At 48.5% G+C, this 21,067-nt stretch overlaps 1 protein-coding gene across 8 annotated transcripts in view; it reads left to right on the top strand.

The window, feature by feature from the left end:
* The window catches only part of fat1a (FAT atypical cadherin 1a), a 248,833-nt gene that overhangs the window by 57,416 nt on the left and 170,350 nt on the right, over nt 1–21,067 (top strand). The gene's annotated exons all lie outside the window — the stretch shown is intronic.

Genomic DNA, 21,067 nt, shown 5'->3' with positions numbered 1-21,067 from the left:
AGAAAGGCAGGCAATCCATTCTGTTGTGGGCTGATCAGGTCCTTTTGTTCTGTACCACTCAGGACAGGATTGGCTGCATGGGTGGGACGCCTAAACAAAGATTCAAGGACCTGCATTTCAACTACAGAAGAGCTGCATGCAGTTCTTGAGACAGTATTTAGTTAATCTGAACTTGTGCAATAGAAGCCAATTGTGATCAGAATATTAGAATACTCACTGAAGTTATCCCAATGTGCAAATTTTTTCCTTCTCATTTGTTAAGGTAACTTTCCACAATAAAGCCACAAATCTCAAATATTTTATAACAACGAGATCTGTAACTGCAGTTTACACTGCTACCTCCAGCCTTGGTGGTGATGCTGCTGAGATCACTGCAGGGACTAATTAATGCTACTGCTCGAATCTATTCATTCAATAGTACTACATACTCCACCAAGTAGCTTGTATCTTGATGCTCTGGTGGAAATTATTAGCAGATATAGATTTATGTAAAATATTTTGGTACACAGTATTAGAGTGTGATTCAATGGAAAAAGTTTATTTATGGCTGTTTTTCAGAGTTATTTCCTGCCTGCTCTGCCGGCGAATTCCCCACCTCTATTTAGTGACACTTAGGGCGTAATTATTTGCTTGTGATGATCTGCAGCGGGCGGGGCGGAAGAATCCAGCCTTTAGGATTTTTTTCAGCACTGGGGAGCTGAACTGAGATCGGGCTGCCATTTTGAAAGGGTGACCCGATTTGTAAGTGTGCTTGTGGGCCCACACACTCCGAACCCATGGGCAATGTCACCCCACCCCCCCCCTACAAAAATGGGCACTACCCCACAGACCCCCAAGTGAGAACATCCCGCTATGGGCTCCCTGTGGGCCCCCCTCTATAGGCCTTCCCATGCCCCATTACAGGCCTCTGCTTCCAGGACCCCCACCTGTCACCCTCCCCACCTCCCAGGCACTTCTACCTGTGTGCCATACACACCCCCTACCTTTGAAACTAGCCCTCCATCCTCCTTTAATGGGCATGCCACCTGCCCCTGGCCCATGGCCATGTGACCTAGGCACTCTAGCACTTCTCCCTGGCACCTGGGCAGTGCTCCTGCTGGCTTGGCAGTGCCAGGGCAACAGTGCCAAGCTTCCCACGTTCCAGGGGGAGGACCAGAGAGCCACCTGCACTGACCCTGACCATCAGCGGCCTTCGGTAGCCCAGGAGACCCTGGGTGCCTTTCCGCCTGCTCCATGTTGTGTAGACCCGTGCTGAACGGCACCCTGCTGTGGCCTCGCTGGGGAGGCTGGTAGATCCTGGAAGGCCAGTAGATATCAGTTGAACTTGCTAAAGTAGGTTTAAACCCTATTTGGTCGCACGCCGTTTGATCACGCCTCTTTTGGGCATGATTCTGATTCCGATGTCTTGCGTGGATTTGGTAGTTTCGGCAGGCATGAAGGCTGCCGGGAAGCCTGCAGATGGCATTTACCGGCAGCATTGTGCTCGAGCAAGAGCGCAGCACAGCCAGTAGATTTTGCCCAGAATGTTTCCGCTGGCTGGTAAATTGACAGTTTCAGAATAAGGGCCAAGCTATTTAGGAATGAGCTGTGGAGGAATTTCTCTGAGGGGAATGTGTCTTTGGAATTCTCTACCCCAGAGGACTGTGGAAGCTCAGTCATCGAGTGTGATCAAGATGAAGAAATTTTGTTTCACACCGGCAGCACGGTCACACAGCAGTTAGCACTGTCGCTTCACAGCTCCTCGGTCCCTGGTTTGATTCCCGGTTTGGATCACTGTGTGTGGAGTCTGCACGTTCTCCCCATGTCTGCATGGGTTTCCTCCGGGTGCTCCGGTTTCCTCCTCCGTCCAAAGATGTTCAGGTTAGGTGGATTGGCCATGCTAAAATTGCCCTTGGTGTCAAAACAAAGTTTAGAAGGTGTTCCGGGGATGGGGTGGAGGTATGGGCTTACCTAGGGTGCTCTTTCCGAGGGCCGGTGCAGACTCGATGGGGCGAATGGCCTCTTTCTGCACTGTAAATTATATGATGATCTTTGATAAATTTAGAGAATTGTTTCCAATTAAGGGGCAATTTAGGACGACCAATTCACCTACTCTGCAGATCTTTTGGGTTGTGGGGTTGAGACTCACTCAGCCACGGGGAGAAAGTGCAAACTCCACACGGACAGTAACCCAGGGCCGGGATCGAACCCAGGTCCTCAGCATCGTGAGATTTCTCAGTACTAAGGGATAAAGGGGTTACTGTGTGGGAAAATGGCATTGAGGCAGATGATCCGCCATGATCTAGTTGAATAGGGGCTGAATGGCCTACTGCTCCTACATTCTTTTCCTTTAAGTAGTCATAAGATTTTATTGCTTTGAAGAGGAAGTTAGACGTTGAACTTAACTGCACAGAAGAGTAAAGATAAGCTTATGGTGACGATAGGTTAACCATTATATTGGGTGCGATTCAACAGAATGATTTCTAAGTTCATCTGTGGTGGGTTTTTCAGAGAGTTTAGTTCCCCATCACTATCCAATGATACTTAGTCACTTTTTTGGGTCCTGACGGGTTTCTCAAGAGTTTAGCCCACACTTGGAGCTTGATTCTCAGGCCTCGTTGCACTCTGGCTCGAGCAAAATGAGACCATGTACAGCGGGAGAGGTCGCAAAAGAGAACTGTGTCAGGCGGCAAACAGTTTGCAATGCAACTGCTCGCTCTGTAGGTGAAATCGAGATCTCGCTGTAGTCTGGAGAGAAACTAATTATCACCACTAAAGCCCTATTTCCAATTGATGTGTGCGACCCCATATCCAACGGGCTCCCATGATTCATCGGCACCCCCCAGCAAGTGGTCACGCTGGTGCCGATTAATACTCCTTTTAAAAAATGTGAACCTGGCGGAAGGGCTTCTGTGGGGAAGAGGCGAGTAGGCACCATTGCTCACAGGCAAAGAACCCCAGAGTGCAGGGCTTGCCACGCCAGTGCTTGGCGGGGGGGAGACTGGACCCTCGGCGAGGGGGCGGGGCGGTACAGCAGGCAATCTTATGCGGCAACATCATGCCATCCCCGGATCATGTGTAGCAATCCTTGTCCCTGCCCCACCGATCACCCATAACCACTACCGACTGACGAGTTCTCTTTCCTTGCAGCTGAAAGCTATTGTTGATAGGGAATTGGCAATCGTGGTTAAGTGAGCGCATCACACAACCAAAGTGGATTGCCATGGGTGGGTAGGCCATGTAGCATGAGGGAGTCATGGCCCAGCATCCCAATCAGACTGTGATGCCTGAACACTGCAGGAGGCAACACCACACAAACAGCAGCAAACATCCGAACACCCAGGGAATGGGACACAGTTCCAGGGACATGTCCAAGGCCGGAGGGTGGGTGAGTGCTACGGGGAGGGGACCAGCACCAGGTCCAGGTTTTTAAAAATAAATTTAAAGTTCCCAATTCTTTTTTTGACAATTAAGGGCCAATTTAGTGTTGCCAATCCTGCTACCCTGCACATCTTTGGGCTGTGGGGGTGAGACCCACACAGACACGGGGAGAATATGCAAACTCCACATGGACAATGACCCGGGGCCAGGATTGAACCTGGGCCCGTGGCACCATGAGGCAGCAGTGCTAATCACTGGGCCGCCCACGTGCCCGGTACGGTGACGTTCTGAATGGGTGTCTGGGGTACACCGCATCTTTAGGGGCCAAGCCCTAACCTTGAGGGGCTAGGCCCCCGCTGGAGTCGATGGCGCCCTGCCGGCTGGTGGGAAAGGCCTATGGTGCCACACCAGTCCGCGGGTCCAGTGAGGGGAAGCCCACTTCAGCCAGGATGTGTGGGCAGGGCGTTCTGGGTGGGGGATCAATGGGGGTATGGAGGGTCGCGGGGTGGGAGCCACCACTCTTTGTCAGTCTAATACCCTCTCCCAATGCTTCACAGATATTGAATGATATGGATGGTATTTTGGACCCCATGCCCCATTAGTGCTGCTGTCAGGCCGGGCGGCCAGACGCCGGAGACGGTGCCTCCTGATGCTTGAGGTGGCGGCCCATGTGCCCCACACACTGGTCATTTGAACAGATGACTGACAGTGCATGCTGCAGGAGGCTCCACCCCAACAAGGAGTTGGTGCAGTACCTGTGCCATGTCCTCACGGACTTGGCACCATGTGGAGGAGGAGGATCCCTGCTCCCGGTGGCCTTTAAGGTCACCACAGTCCTGAACCTTTATGCCTCTGGATCCTTCCAGACCTCGAGTGGGGACCTGTGTGGCATCTCGCAGGCCACAGCCCACAGGTGCATCCGCCAGGTCATGGATGCCCTGTTTGCCTGGGCGGAGAACTATATCAACATTGACATGGACCAAGATTCTCCACCTTCGCTGGGATGCCCCAGGTCCAGGGGCTTATAGACTGCAAGCATATCACATTGCGCTCACCGTGCCATCTGGGAGTGCTCTACATTAACAGGAAGGGGTGCAACTTCATGAACATACAGCTTGTGTTTGACCGTCACATGCAGATTATGCATGTGTGTTTCCGCTATTCCCATGTGAGAGCGGGACTTGTCCCGTAGAAGCTCATCAAGGTCAGCCTGGTACTGGGTGACATCGCCCAGCGAGGCAGACATTCTGCCAAGACCCTGAGCTATGGCCGTCACCGACTGCGCAATGCCTTGGACACCTTCACTCATGCTGTCAATGTCACACACCAGGCTCTCCACTGTGGTTGCCACCCTGGCAGTGTTGGCCTTGGTGCCATGTATTGCTGGCACCATCTTCTCTCTCGTAACCTCTGGGACTCCAAATCAGCTATGGACCTGCTGGAGTGACGTTGGCTTCTCCCTCTGAATGTTCGGCAGTACCCTAACGTCTTCATCAGCTCCGGGTAACCCTGTACCAGAGGCTCAGCATCAGGCTGTAACCCAGCTGGATCCTGGGATCCAGCAGACCTCCGACTGCTGTCTCACCTGGGGGGTTCCTGCCTCCACCAGATGTGCATCAGCAGCTGTGTGATGCTCACCAGATTGTGCTGCAGAAGCCTGACCAGTCATGTTTCCAAGCAAGGTGTGTGTGTCTGTGCTGACGGAGGATGGGGATGACAGATATGGCTCGTTGATCGTGGTATCCTCGGAGCTCTTCTCTGAAGTGTTCTCCTGGGAGGAATAAGCGGGATGGGCCAACGGCGTCGGCTGGAGGACCTGCGGGAGAATGGACATGTGGTCAGTGGTGGGGATAGGTCAGTCAGGAATAACAACTCACGTTTGACAGGTCCTCTGGGTGGGGCCCGGTGAAACCTCAACTCTGCGGCATCCACCAGCCTCCGCATTGGTGACCGCTCTGACCCGGTACTTCCTATCACCTCCAGGGCCCGTTCCTCGAAAATGGTGAGGATCCGTATGTTCGGCATACCTCCCGCCAGTCTGACCCCTCTCCTGGTGATTGTGGGAGAACTTCTCTTGTGGAGACACAGGGGGCTTCATTAGCCACATGTGTAGTTCACAGTGGTGGTGGGGGGGCGGGCGTGAAAGAAGGTTTGGGGGGGTTGAAAGGAGGGGGGGTGAAAGAAGGGTTAAGGGCTGCATGGAGGGTTGGGGTGGATGCGTGTGTGGGAACGGAAAGGGCGGGGGGGGGGGGGGGGGGGGGGTGCTGCCCAGTGTAGGTCGTTGATCTTCTTATGATACTGGAGGCCAGTCCTCCTGTTTACAGCCGCTATCACCTGGCCCCAGTTGGCACTGGTTGCCCTTGGCTCATCTTCCGGGACCCTCGGGGGAACAGGACATCCTTCCTGGTCCCCAATGCGTCGAGGAGCCTTCCCGGGTCTGCATCCCTGATGAAAATGTATTTAAATCACCACAAAAACATTGACTTTCCAAGTTGAAATTTTAATGGGAGAATTTTCAGATCAACTGTATGTCATTTTTGTGGACCCTGACGTTTTGAAAATTGTCAAAGTCTCCTGTGTGCATATTCTGCTGAGAATTGCAGGCTTCTTTGTGTTATCGCTGTCTGTCAAGAACTCTCACATGCAGACATTGATAATTGTTGGTGGATAACATACTTAACTTTAAATTGGAACCTCCACTGGCGATGTCATGCAAGGTCAGAGTTCAGCACAGAAGGAGACCATTCCGTCCAATGAGTCTATGCTGTGTCTGTGTGGAGAAATTCTGTCAGTCCAATTCCCCTGCTTTATCCCTGTCGCTCTGAGTTCATTTTACTCAAATGCCCATTCAATTTCCTTTTGAAAACATTGATCATCTCTGCTTCCACCATCCTCGTATACTTAGAATTCCAGATCATTACTTTTGCTGTGCAAAAAGTTCTTAATCACAGCCTCCCTGCATCTTTTGCTCACAACCTTAATTCTGTACCCCCTAGTCCTTGTGTGATATGCTGATGGGAATACTAACTCTTAACTCCGGAAAGACTGATTTGCACATTCGCAAACTGCATCTTCGCAAAGACGGTGATGGCATCATCAAAAAGGTGTCAGGGGTTTGAAGCTTGTTTTAATTCTGGTCTGCTAGTTCAAAGAATCCATAGAATCTCTACAGTGCAGAAGGAGGCCATTTGGCCCATCAAGCCTGCACTGACCCTTCGAAAGACTACCCGACCAAGGCCCAATCCCCCACCCTATTCCTGCAAGACTAAGGGACTATTTAGCATGGCCAATCCACCTAACCTGCACGTCTTTAGACTGTGGGAGGAAACCAAAGCACTCGGAGGAAACCCACGCAGACACAGGAGAACGTGCAAACTCCACACAGTCATCCAAAATCGTAATTGAACCCCGGTCCCTGGTGCTGTGAGGCAGCAGCGTAACCACCGCGCCGCCTCAACTTTAATCCATCTTTAAATTTATATTTCACCTCCTGTTGCTCACACAGACTCTAGTCCCAGGTCACAGCTCAGCAATCCTGGCCTCAGGACAGAAACATTCTGCTTGCTGCTGAACAGCTGGAGTAGAACACAAGAGGCACAAATGGCGATGTGCATGGGACTTCCTACACAGCCCAACTAGCTCAGAGAGTTGAAAATGGCACTCTTAGTCCCAGCATTGTGGTTTCAATGCCCTTTTGTTGATAGATTCTTTTTCTTAAAAAATATTTTATTCAAAATCTGTTTTATTGATTTTTACCAACTCATTAAAAGATTAGTTCATTGCTTATGTTTAAATGTAATTTCTTTGTACTCTTATTTCTCCTGGTGGTGCCACGTTTATCTTCAAAAATTCGGAAACCAATTCCCTAATCGTGCCAGGAAGGACATGGCTGACTCTGATACGACTGAATGCATCCGCACATATGTGGAAAGTGCTCCCTCTAGTGTTGCAGTGGCAATAAATGCAGTCTTGAACATATACATGTTTAAATGATATGATTAAATGTAGACGAGAGTGTTGCACTAAATGAATACTTACACAGAACATAATAGTTTCTTACAACTTACAGTATAGACAATGTAATAAGGTATCTTTTTTTTTCTCTTAGAAAAATCATGCAACAGCAATTAAATGTATTCTTCCCCATCATATTGAAGCTTTATTCTTACTGATATAATTTAGTCTCAGGCCCTTATTAGCTCCCTATATTATCTTCCAGTACAATGTATTTGTCTAGGGTTACTGTCTACTTTCAAAGTAGAATTAAAATCTGCTTTTCATTTGCTATTTTGCAGCTCAGTCTTCCAGTTCTGGGCAGTAAATGTCAGCACAATACTGAAAGCCAAGGAGAAACAATGCATTGCAATAGACTATTAGTTGTGAGACCATGTTGACTGACGAGCAGTCTACTCAATCTTGGCTTATACCCGTACAGGGTACCTGATGATTAGCCACAGTGAACGTGCAGGAGTAGGTTCATGTTTTACATGAGCAATGATTCAAATGAGGCTTGTGAATAACTGTTCCTCATAATCCCGTCTGTGTCTTGAAGTAGGCTTAACAGAATTGGCATAAATCCCTATTCATGTTCTGCTATTGTGAAGAAAAGGAAAGCTTCCTGAAATGTACTTTTTAAAATTGTGGTAACGTCTGGAGATGGACAATTAGATTTTTGTTTCAACACAAAGAAAATACATTTGAGCCTGTCTGCTGTATGAGCCCAAACTAAAACCAGATTGGTGTCTCTGGTTTGTCAGTTATGCAGTTTGTTTTCTGTTCTTGGAAGAACTGAATATTAAAAAAATAGACATATATGGCAATATAATGGTTTAGCTATGAAAGTGTAATTTTGTATTTGAAAAAAAACAAATTTAAAGACCTACCGTTGTAGAATTGGCACTTAGCTTCAGTGGTGATGTGAATTAAGTCTGAATCTGGAGCCTGGGCCTGAGCTAACATGAGGGAAAAAACTAGCTGGAGACAGAGGATCTCTTTGTTTTGCCTCACTTTACATTCAATTTGGGTTCAATTTTGACACTAAAAATGGGTGGGTTGGGGTTGTGTGTTGGGTTAAAATGCAAGTAATCTGGAGCAGGATCTGAATTTGCCTCAAACCGTTGGTTTTAATGGATGTGGCGCAAAGAGTGAGCAACTAACCCAAGAGAAGCATGTTGGCCATTTTAATACTTTACAGGGACTGCGTGCCTTCATTATAACATTTCTTCCACATTTAAGCACAAGCGGCCAAGTTTCCTAGGCCTCAGAAAACTTGACAGATTAAAGGAGCAGCGAAGGACTCAATCTATAAAGAACCTTTGCAGCACTGCTTGTGCGTTAAGAGAAGAGCAGGAGTTTTTCAATCCCTTGAAGCAATCTGTTTGCACCCCCCCCCCCCCCCCAGCTCCCCCCCCCCCCCCCCCCCCCCCACCCTGATAACTCAGAACTCTTTCCGCCCCCACATATCCAACCATCCCATCTGTAATTGGGAGTCAGCGATCCCTAATGATCTTTCTCCCTTCCCAAAACCTCTACCAATCAAACTGTCAATCAGATTGATTCTGTGCAGAAACCCGACTTAAATATGCCCTGCAGTTAAATTCTGCAGGATGTTTTATTGATTACTAGGGGGCATAGGTTTAAGGTGCGAGGGGCAAAGTTTAGAGGAGATGTGTGAGGGAAGTTTTTTACACAGAGGGTAGTGCGTGCCTGGAACTTGCTGCTGGAGGAGGTGGTGGAAGCAGGGACGATAGTGACGTTTAAGGGGTGTCTTGACAAATACATGAATAGGATGGGATTAGAGGGATATGGACCCCAAAAGTGTAGAAGGTTTTGGGTTAGACAGGCAGCGTAGTCGGTGCAGGCTTGGAGGGACGAAGGACCTGTTCCTGTTTTCTTTGTTGTTTGTTTGGGAAACCTGTCTTTTGGTTTCACATCAGCTGCTGACATGTTGCCATTCATTTTACACTACTGCATGAGATTAGTCTGTCCCATGTAGTGTCAACACACCATTTGATAGGCAAAAGGGGAAAAAAATTGGTTTCCATAGCTCTTTTTTTTCTCGACAAATGATGGTGGTGTGGGGTCCAATTTTGAGATCTGTTTGCTCACTCCTGATTTTTGCACTAGTGTGGTAGCCAGCGACATCTGAGTACAGACATGCTGAGGGATCTCTGCTAAATTTGGCAAAACCTGAGTGAAGCCTATAATGTGCTCAATTTGCCATATCTCCAGTGGCTTAACAAGTGGCCTTTCAACAACAATAATAACTTGTAATTACATAGCACCTTAATGTAGTAAAACATCCCAACATGCCTCTAAGGTGGATTATCAAACAAAATTTGACACTGAGCTACATAAGGAGATATTAGGACGGGTGATGGAGGTGTCAAAGAACATCTTTAAAAAGGAAGAGGTAGAAAAATGGAGAGGTTTAGGGAGGACTTTCCAGAGTTTAGGGCCTTGGAAACTGAAGGCATGCCGATCAATGTCGGAGCAGTTAGAATTGGGGATGAGCAAGAGGTAAGAATTGGTAGGGCACAGGTATATCGGACACTTGGAAGACTAGAGAAATTGTGAATGGAGTTTGTGGTGGGGATTGAGATAAAGAACAATTACGTTTTCAGGCTTTAGAATTTTATATTAATATATAGCCAGAAGGAGTAGGAGTGTGCCTCCTGTCTCCATAGCAATACTAAGGGACACTGTTTACCTGCAGTTCAACATGTATTTTCTGCCTACTTTTGTTTTGTCACGTTGCCTTCCTCTGCGGCAACATTCTGCTGCTAATCAATTCTCTCATACATAATAGCTGTTCTCACTTCCATTAAGTATCCCTGGTGTCTCCTCATTCCCAGTGTTTCTGTTGTCAAAGATGGGATTCCTCACTGCCAATTATGAGCTACCAATTGACTTTGGTGTGCATCTGATGTTAACATTGTCAGTGCCAACCATACTGAATCCATTGTTTGCTGCACTGTTTCAGATCATAGCAGATTAAGTTGGCTGCCGCTACTCTGTAACTATTTACAGTCAGAACTAGGTTTCATTTAATTCTGTTTATATGCCGATTAACCAAAAAGCCAGGGTCATAAAATATGGCTGCAATGAAGGGAACTTCTAGGCATTGTTTTCATCCCAGCTGTTAACAATTTAGGGATTTTTTTTTCATTTAAAATTTAGAGTACCCAATTATTTTTTTTCCAATTAAGGGACAATTTAGTGTGGCCAATCCACCTACCCTGCACATCTTGGGTTGTGGGGGTGAGACCCACGCAGGCACGGGGAGAATGTACAAACTCCGGACAGGCAGTGGTCCGGGGCCGGGATCGAACCCAGGTCCTCGGTGCCCTAGGCATAGTGCTAACCAGTGTGCCACCGTGCCGACCCAATTCAGGGATTTCTGAATCCACTTGTTCTGTGTGAGTTCAAAATATAGAAAAGTGTAATTAAAAAAGACGTGTACACCAAATATAAAATCCTGTACAATTGATTTTTATGTAAATGTGTTTATGTAAAGTAAGGGTGTTGTTGAGTGTGTGATGCTTTAAATCTGTGAATAATTTATTGCATAGATCTGGACAAGAGCTTCATTGTGTATGGACTTTATAGAAATTATGATTCCCAAACAAAAGCTTTCCTGGCAAATAAGTTGAGCATTTACCACAAATTCAGCATTGAGGAAGTGTAGATATGTAAAGGATTCTATTTGTACAAAATCAGATTCCTTTCTATAAATTAAATTGGGCAGCACGTTTTTTTCAATGGAATGTGGGGATCACTGGCGAGGCCATTGTTTGTTGCCCATTCCTTTTTTTTACAAATGTTTTTTATTGGGTTTTTGAACAAAGTATATTTGCCGTTATGTACACAGAATATGATATATATATATATATATATATATAGATATATAGAAGAGAAGGGCACCCACAAACATATCACAAAAAACTGAAAAAAGGCAGCACGGTGGCGCAGTGTGTCAGCACTGCGGCCTCAAGGCGGCGAGGCCCCAGGTACGATCCCGGCTCTGGGTCACTGTCCGTGTGGAGTTTGCACATTCTCCCCGTGTTTGCATGGGTTTCGCCCCCACAACCCAAAAATGTGCAAGTTAGGTTGATTGGCCACACTAAATTGCCCCTTAATTGGAAAACATGAATTGGGTACTCTAAATTTATTTTTTAAAAATTAAAAAAAAACAAAACAAAAATGTAATAATAAAAAAGAAATACAAAATTAAATAAAGTAACTGGTAAGGTATTATGCACCAGCTCAACAACAGCAACTCTGTACAATTGGCAAAATTATTTCCAACACATAAGTAGGCATGTGTGGGGGGGGAGTTGAGGAGACTGGTGGGGGTAGATATGCATTTGGGTGCCGGAGAAACAATTACAGAGGGCAATATACGAATGGGTCTGGTTGGTGTTGTCACTTGCTTCTCCCGGACGGATTTCGCTGCCATTGTCGTCTCGCGCTCACCTCCGCTTCAGCCGTTCCTCCCAACCTTCGCCTGTATTCTCCTTGTTCTCTGTTCCTGTAGATGCCAAATATGTTATAATTTCCCTGCCTCCTCCCCCCCACCTCCCTGGTTATCACTTCACTCTTACACCCCCCCCCCCCCCGCCCCTTCTGCCCCCTCCTGTGGTTCGCCTTTCCTTCCTCTTAGGTTTAGCTGTTCTCCCCCCACCCCAACCTCTCTCCTGGTCTATCTCTCCCTCTCATGCTTTGGTTACTTTCCCCTGATTCTTGGCTACCTGGCTATTCTTCTGCTTGTTCGTTGGCCACAAACAGGTACCGGAACAATTGGGTGAATGGCTCCCACGTTCTGTGGAAGCCGTCGTCTGACCTTCGGACGGCGAATTTGATTTTCTCCATTTGGAGAGATTCCGAGAGGTCGGACAGCCAGTCTGCAGCTTTGGGTGGTGCTGCTGACCACCAGCCGAACAGGATTCCACGGTGGGCGATCAGGGAGGCAACGACAAGGGTGTCCGCCCTCCTCCCCAGGAATAGATCTGGCTGGTCTGAAACCCCGAAGACTGCCACTTTCGGGCATGGCTCCACCCACATCCCTACCACTTTGGACATTGCCTCGAAGAAGGCTGTCCAGTACCCCGCAAGTCTGGGGCAAGACCAGAACATGGGGGCGTGGTTGGCTGGGCCTCCTTGGCACCGTTCACATCTATCCTCCACCTCCGGGAGGAACCTACTCATACGGGTTCTTGTTAAGTGGGCTCTATGTACCACTTTTAGCTGCGTCAGGGTACTGGGCATCCTTGTCTGGTGCCCCTGTGCAGCTGGAAGTATCGGGAGTTGGTATTGTTTGTCCGTATGCTCACCATGGGAGCGTTGTATAGGAGCTTTACCCAGAAGGTGAATCCTGTTCCAAGCCTGAACCGCTCCAGTACCCCTATGAGGTATTTCCATTCGACTCTATCGAAGGCCGTTTCTACGTCTAGGGAGGCGATCACCTCTGCTACTCTCTCCCCGGAGGGGATCATTATCACGTTCCGCAGGTGTCTGATGTTTGAGGCAAGCTGCCCGTCTGGTCCTCTGCGACCACCTTTGGTACGCAGTCTTCTAGCCTTTTGGCTAGGATTTTGGCCAGTATTTTGACATCTGCATTCAGCAGTGAGATGGATCTGGATGACCCACATTCCGTTGGGTCTTTGTCTTTCTTAGGTATCAGCGAGATTGAAGCCTGTGCTAGCGTGGGTGGCAGTGTGTCCCTAGCTAGCGAGTCTGTGAACATCTCCCGCAGGTGCGGGGCCAGTGCTGTCGCAAATGTTTTGTAGAAGTCCACTGGCAACCTATCTGGTCTCGGCGCCTTCCCCGTCTGCATGGAGCTAATGCTGTCCATGATCTCTCCCAGTGCTGGTGGTGCTTCCAGGCCCCGTTTTCTGCCCTCCCCCACGACTGGTATGTCCAGTCCATCAAGGAACCATTTCATCCCGGACTCCCCCATTGGGGGCTCTGAGGTGTACAGCCCTGGGTAGAAGGCCTTGAAGGTTTTGTTGATCTTTTCTGGTTCTATTTCTAATGTGCATCTGGTATCCCTGATCTGTGTAATTACTCTGGTGGCTGCCTGCTTTCTCAGCTGGTATGCCAACAGGTGGCTGGCTTTGTCTCCGTGTTCGTACAGGGTCCCACTTGCCTGGCGGAGTTGGTGCACTGCTTTCCTGGTGGAGAGCAGATCAAAGTTCCTTCGTAGCTCTTTCCTCTCCGTCAGGAGCTCTAAGTTGGGGCCTCGGAGTATATACGGTCTACCTCCAGTATGGAGATGACCAGCTGTTGCCTAGCCACCTTTTCCTCCCTACCTCTTCGAGCTTTGCAAGTGTTGATTTCCCCTCTTAGTATGGCCTTTAGCGCTTCCCAGAACGTGGGGGGTGCGACCTCCCCGTTCTGGTTGTCCTCTGTGTACTCTGCTATGACTCGTGATATCTTTTTGTAGAAGGCCTTGTCAGCTAGTAGGGCAATGTCCAACCTCCATGTGGGGCATTGGGCCCTGCCCGTCTCCAGCCTCACGTCCATGTAGTGTGGAGCGTGGTCTGACATCACAATTGCGGAGTATTCCACTTTGTCCATCCCCAGAAGCACCGTTTTCAACCACCACGAAGAAATCAATTCTGGTGCATACATTGTGTACTGGGGAGAAGAAGGAGAACTCCTTCTCCCCTGGGTGGGTGAACCTCCAGGGGTCCATCGCTCCCATCTGTTCCATAAAGTGACTGAGTTCCCTTGCCATGCTTGAGGTTTTCCCCGTTTTGGGGTTTGATCTGTCAGTCGTTGGATCCTGGACACAGTTGAAGTCCCCGCCCCCATGATTAGACGGTGCGTCACTAAGTCAGGGATTTCTGCCATGGTCTTCTTGATGAAGCTCGTGTCCTCCCAGTTGGGCGCGTGCACATAACTAGTACTATCGGTGCCCCATCCAGGATCCCGCTGACCATGATGTACCGCCCCCTAGGTCCATAACCGTCTTTGTCACCCTAAACATCGTCCTTTTGCTGATCAGTATTGCCACCCCCCTGGCCCTCGTCCCATAGTAGGAATGGCCCTTTCTTACCCGCAGTCGGTCCTGCTCTCTCAGGTCTGTCTCTTGGAGGAAGACTATGTCGACCCTCATATTTCTTAGGTGAGTGAGGACTCTGGATCTTTTCACTGAGCCGTTGAGTCCCCTTACGTTCCAGATGACTACCCTGGTGGGGGGGCATCTGTCCCCTCGCTCCTGTGGGATTAACCATACTTATCTGGTGGACGCGCCCCTGCCCTCCGGGGTTTCCCTTTGTTAGGGGGCCGTCCAGGATGGCCGCTGTCACTGCCCTCTCCATGCGGTCGGGCCCCTGCCCTCCGGGGTTTCCCTTTGTTAGGGGGCCGTCCAGGATGGCCGCTGTCACTGCTCTCTCCATGCGGTTGGGCCCCTGCCCTCCGAGGTTTCCCTTTGTTAGGGGGCCGTCCAGGATGGCCGCTGTCACTGTTCTCTCCATGCGGTTGGGCCCCTGCCCTCCGGGGTTTCCCTTTGTTAGGGGGCCGTCCAGGATGGCCGCTGTCACTGCTCTCTCCATGCGGTCGGGCCCCTGCCCTCCGGGGTTTCCCTTTGTTAGGGGGCCGTCCAGGATGGCCGCTGTCACTGCTCTCTCCATGCGGTCGGGCCCCTGCGCTTCAATTTGTCCAGGGGGCACCCGACATGGCCGCCCACTGTGCGTCCACCACTCGGGTAGCCCCCGCTGGGGTCTCCCTTCACCCAGAGACAGTACTGGGTGGATGCTTGCAGCGATTCCTTGTTCCGAGCCCTTGGTTGTGGCACTTTGTAGCCCTATTGCTATTCCTTTTCTAGCCTTGATTGTCCCTCCTTCCCTGTCCCCCCCAATGCTGCCTGCATTGCGGCCTCCATGATTGCTCTGGCCTCTGCCTTGTTTTGCTGCTGATGGTCCCTCAGCGCCTCGGCAAAGGCTGCCTTCCAGTTCCAGTTCCCCCCTGGCCCAGGGGGAAATACTACTGTCTGACCAGTTCTTTTTGTTGCGGCGAACCTTCCGTTCTGCCGCTTCGTGCGCCGATTAGCTCATCTGAGCGGGCTCGCCCATTGCCCCGGCTGCTTTTGGTGCCCTTTCTCCCTCTGCCTTGGCTCCCTTCTAGCATTTTATTCCCCCTCCCCTTTCCCCCCCCCTTGGGAAGTTCTTTTCCTTTCCCACTCACTCACCCAGGGTCGAGAGAGAGAGAGGCTTCTGGTCGGGCCGGAAGTCCCTCTTTGTTCTGCCGCCTGCCTCGTGGTGGTCACCGCCAAGGGGGGTGGGTCGCTCCTTGCAGCTGGCTTGGTTCCCGCTCTGGTCCGAGCCGCTGCTCGTCCTGCCCCGCGCTCTGCTGCCGTGCGTGGGGGTGGGGGTCGTTGGTCGTTCCTGCTGGCTCGGTCTCCGCTTAGGTGCCGCTTCTCTTCTGTGTCCCACACTCTGCTGTGGAGGGGGGTGGGGGGGTGGGTGGCTCGGTTGGGCAGGCTCGCAGGCTTGCGCTGTTCGGCGCTAGCTCTGTTTGAGGACGCGACTCTCCTCGGCTGCTTCTGAGTCTCTGGCTCCAGTTCCTCCTGCACCTTTCTTTTTGTTCTCCAGCTCCTATCACACACTTTTTTGTTCTCCAGCACGGCGGGGGGGTCGGAGAATCCCGCCCCTCAGAAGTCCCGGGGATGGAGAATCTCACCCAACAGGTCTGAGGATTGGGAACAGTTTAGAATTCAGCAAAGAAGGATCAAGAGATTGATTAAGAAGGGGAAGTAAACTTGCAGGGACATAAAACCTGACTGTAAAAGTTTCTGCAAGTAAGTGAAGATAAAAAGATTGGTGAAGACAAATGTAGGTCCCTTATAGTTAGAAACAGGGGAATGAAATGAAAATTGCTTATTGTCACAAGTAGGCTTCAAATGAAGTTACTGTGAAAAGCCCCTAGTCGCCACATTCTGGCGCCTGTTCGGGGAGGCTGGTACGGGAATTGAACCCGTGCTGCTGGCCTTGGTCTGCTTTATAAGCCAGCTATTTAGCCCACTGTGCTAAACCAGCCCCTAATATTAATAACTTACTGTCAGAAGTAGGCTTCAATGAAGTTACCGTGAAAAATCCCTAGTCGCCACATTCCGGCGCCTGTTTGGGAATGTATTGTAGGGGGCTAAGACATAGCTGAGCAATTAAATACATACTTTGGTTCTGTCTTCACAAATGAGGACACAAATAAGATACCAGAAATGTTGGCAAATGCAGGGTTTAGTGAGAGGGAGGAACTAAAGGAGATCAATATTTGCAGAGAAATTGAAGGCTGATAAATTCCCAGGGCCTGATAATCTACACCCTGGAGTAGCTTTTTTCAAACGTTTTTTCCGGGACCCATTTTTACCAATCGGCAAACCTTTGGGACCCACGCCGGCCGACTTTTGGGACTCATGCCGGCCAACCTTCGCGAGCCACGCCGGCCGACCTTCACGACCCAGCATTTTCTCTTACCTTTAATGCGAGAGGTGAGCCTGCTTGGTCCACATTTACTTGTTTGCTGCTGACAAAATGGAGGATGTGCAATTGTGCCTAAAGCACATGATGTCAGCGTTCGGGGTGCTTGCCCTGCTCTCTGCCTCGCTTCAAGCAGGAAGATTGCATTGAATTTTTAAAAAATCTTCTCCTGACTCAGTACGCTGACGTCAGGAGGAGGTGGCGCTTCTCGCTGGGCTCCATGCATGCACACTGATGATTGGGCATGCATGCGCAGTGCGCCCGCATTTTTTTAGCTAGTCGCGGCAGTCAATTTTAAAAGGCGGCAGTTGTGCGTGAATTCCCACGATCGGGAACGCCGCGATGGATGGCAGGTGGGTCGTGACCCCACTTGGAAAATGCCTGTCCTAGAGTACTTAAGGAAGTGGCTCTAGAGATAGTGGATGCATTGGTGGACGTTTTTCAGATTCAGTAGACTCTCAAACAGTTCCTGCGGGTTGGAAGATGGCTAATGTAACCCACTATTTAAAAAGGGAGGTGGAGAGAAAACGAGGAATTATATGCCACTAAGCCTGACGTTAGTAGTGAGGAAAATTCCAGAATCCATTATGAAAGATTTTACAGCAGAGCACTTAGAAAACAGTGGTAGGATCGGACAGAGTCAGCAGGGATTTATGAAGGGGAAATCAGGCATGACTAATCTACTGGAATTCTTCGAGTTTGGAATTCATAGTGTTGATGAAGGGGAACCAGTTGATGTGGTTTATTTGGATATTCAGAAGGCTTTTGACAAAGTCCTGCATAAGAGATTAGTGCGTAAAATTAAAGCGCTTTGGGATTAGGGATAGTGTATTGAAATAGATAGAAAACCGATTGGCAGAGAATAGGAATTAACGGGTCTTTTTCAAATTGACAGACAGTGACTAGTGGAGTACCACAGGGATCGGTGCTAGGACCCCAGCTATTCACAATATATATTAATGATTTAGATGAGGGAACAAAGTGTAACATCACCAGACTTGCAGTTGACACTAAGTTGGGTGGGAGGGTGAGCTCTGAGGAAAATACAGAGATCCTTCATTGTGATTTGGATAAGTGAATGGCAGATGCAGTGTAATTTGAATAAATGTGAGATTATCCACTTTGGTATCAAAAACAAAAAGGCAGACTATTATCTGAATGGCCATAAATTGGGAGAGGGGACTGCAACGACACCTGGGTGTCCTTGTACACCTGTCACTGAAGGTAAGCATGAAGGTGCAGCAGGCGATGAATAAGGCAAATGGTATGTTGGCTTTCATAGCGAGAGGGTTTGAGTACAGGAGCAGAGATATCATGCTGCAATTATACAGGGCCCTGGTGAGGCCACACCTGGAATATTGTGTCCAGTCTTGGTCACCTTATCTGAGGAAGGATATTCTTGCCATAGAGTGAGTGCAGCAAAGGTTCACAAGACTGATTCCTGGGATGGTGGGACTGGCATATGAGGATAGACTGAGTCGGTTAGAATTGTATTGACTGAGGGCAGCATGGTGGCGCAGTGGTTAGCACTATTACCTCACAGCGCCGAGGTCCCATGTTCGATCCCGGCTCTGGGTCACTGTCTGTGTGGAGTTTGCACATTCTCCCCGTGTTTGTGTGGGTTTCGCCCCCACAACCCAAAGATGTGCAGGATAGGTGGATTGGCCATGCTAAATTGCTCCTTAATTGGAAAAAATGAATTGGGTACTCCAAATTTAAAAAAAAAGGATTTTATTTGCTGGAGTTAAGAATGAGGGGGGAATCTCATAGAATCCTCTAAAGTTCTAACAGGACAAGACAAGGTAGATGCAAGAAGGATGTTCCTGATCGTAAGGTGTCCAGAACCAGAGGTCACATTTTGAGTAAACAGGGTAGACCATTTAGGTCAGAGATGAAGAGAAATTTCTTCACCCAGAGAGTGGTCTGCCTGTGGAATTTGTTACCACAGGAAGCAGTTGAGGCCAAAACATTGTATGTTTTCAAGAAACAGTTAGGTATAGCACTTGGGGCGAAGAGGTCAAAATATATTTGGGGGGGGGGGGAGGGAAACGGGATTAGGCTATTGAGTTGGATGATCAGCCATGATCAGAATGAATGGTGGAGCAAGCTTAGAGGACCAAATGGCCTCCTGTTCCTATTTTCTATGTTTCAATGTTAATTTTCTTAGCTGCCTGAATAAGATAATTACTTATGTATATATTCAATGAAAAAAAAATGTAAATGTGAGCTGTGACACAGGATTCAATGGTATAGTGTTATTGTCGCTGGATTAGTGATCCAGATACCCAGGCTGATGTTCGGAGGACCCCAGTTCGAATTTCACCACGGCAGCTGTTGAAATTTGAACTCAATAAAAATCTGGAATTAAAAGTCCAATGATGATGAGGAAACAATTGTCGATTGTTGTAAACATCCATCTGTTTCACTTATGTCCTTTAGGGAAGGTAATCCGTTATCCTTACCTAGTCTGGCCTACATGGGACTGCAGGCCCTCAGCAATGTGGCTGACTGTTAATTGCCCTCCATTAATGGCAATTAGGGGTGTGCAATAAATGTAGGCCGAGCCAATGATGCCCACATCCCATGAACAAATAAAATAAAGACTCACTAGGGTTGTTTATCAAGATGAAAGCCTATTGCCGTTCTTGACGTTGGTATTCTTGCTTCTTTCTTGCTAACATGTTCTATCTCTAGCTAGGGAGATTCCACTTAAAAGAAACTGCGATTGGTGTACTGACAAATTGAATTGCTAAGCTGGCAGATATGTTTTTAACCCGTTCAAGGGGGATGTGGGAGGATTCTGTGAAGCTCTTTGAAAATTCCTGTGAGTAGTTAGGGAGGATTCTTCCTTGCAACTTGACAATGATAACAGGCTTTCTGCCAGACTTAACCGTACATTAGTATATCATTCGGTGTACCTTTCTGCCCTATAGAAGTTGTTCTTTTGGCAGAATTTCTCTGCAATTTTGCCATCTATGGAGCTGGAAACTGCAACTCAAGCCCCTTCCCTGTCTGCAAGCCACTCAAGCTTGGGGTCTCACTATGTGCAGGTCCCACCGTTATGCTTTCCTCTTAAAGTTTGTGCAGTTTCATTATCTGGTGGCTGAGTGTTAATTGTGCAATGGTGTTTTCTCATCAGTGTCTTCCACCACTGCCTGTCTGGAGAGGGAGATGTTAGATGTCGGAAAGATAAAGACATTATTGGGGAGGGAGAGAGAGGTGGCAGTGGAGTGAAGAACGCGGTGAAGCTTATAACTTGTAAATCCGAAGAAATTGTGGAATGAGGGCAACGTGGAATGTAAAAAGGAGGACACATCGTCTATCTTCTGTCATTTCTGCCCACCACTGGCTATGGCCTCAGCAGTGGTCATTGCCATGGCAGCAAGAACCATCTTTTCCATGAAAGTAGGGACATGCAGTCACCCTATACCTCACCAATTAGCTCAAGCTGTCTCCAGTTGTGAACTACCTTGAATTGCAAGATGGAAAGAAGTGTGTCACTGAGTCTGGTACAATCAGTTTGGGTGATGTGACTGTCATGGCGAAATAGCTGGTAGCATGTGCACGCTGTGAGATGTGGATGTGAGGCTTGCAAGAGAGTAAAATATGTAGAGTAAGATATATGGATGTTAGCTAAGGTCACAGATGAATATTGCTGGTGGTTAACTGATGGGGCTGTGGTCCATTAGGTAGTGCCTGTGTCTAGTGGTGTAGTTGATGGGTAATGGTATTTGCAAATTAACTCATCATTCATGTGAAGGGTCATTAAACTTTCTGTGGCATTGTATCCATGTCCTCAGCTTGATTTGTGATATTTGACCACCGTTGCTGTTTGGTCCCACTGGCTTCTGAGCATTTGCCTGGAGGGTTTCCTGGCCTCATGTGGGTATACACTTTCCTCTTCCTCTCCACTGCCTCGACCAACACAGCAGCATCTGAAACCTTTGGAGCAAGCTTGTTCTGGTATTGTTGCAATATTCTTTTTTTTATAGCGGGTGGCATGGTGGCACAGTGGTTAGCACTGCTGCCTCACAGTGTCAAGGTCACAGGTTCGATCCTGGCCCTGGGTCACTGTCCATGTGGAGTTTGCACATTCTCCCCGTGTCTGCATGGGCCTCACTCCCAGAACCCAAAAGATGTGTAGAGTAGATGGACTGGCCATGCTAAAGTGCCCCTTAATTGGAAAAAAATAATTGGGTACTTTAAATTTATATTAAAAAAAAATC

The sequence above is a fragment of the Scyliorhinus canicula genome, chromosome 3 (genome assembly GCF_902713615.1).
Source record: "Scyliorhinus canicula chromosome 3, sScyCan1.1, whole genome shotgun sequence".
NCBI classification, from domain to species: domain Eukaryota; kingdom Metazoa; phylum Chordata; class Chondrichthyes; order Carcharhiniformes; family Scyliorhinidae; genus Scyliorhinus; species Scyliorhinus canicula.
This window is presented reverse-complemented; position numbering and strand designations above follow the sequence as displayed.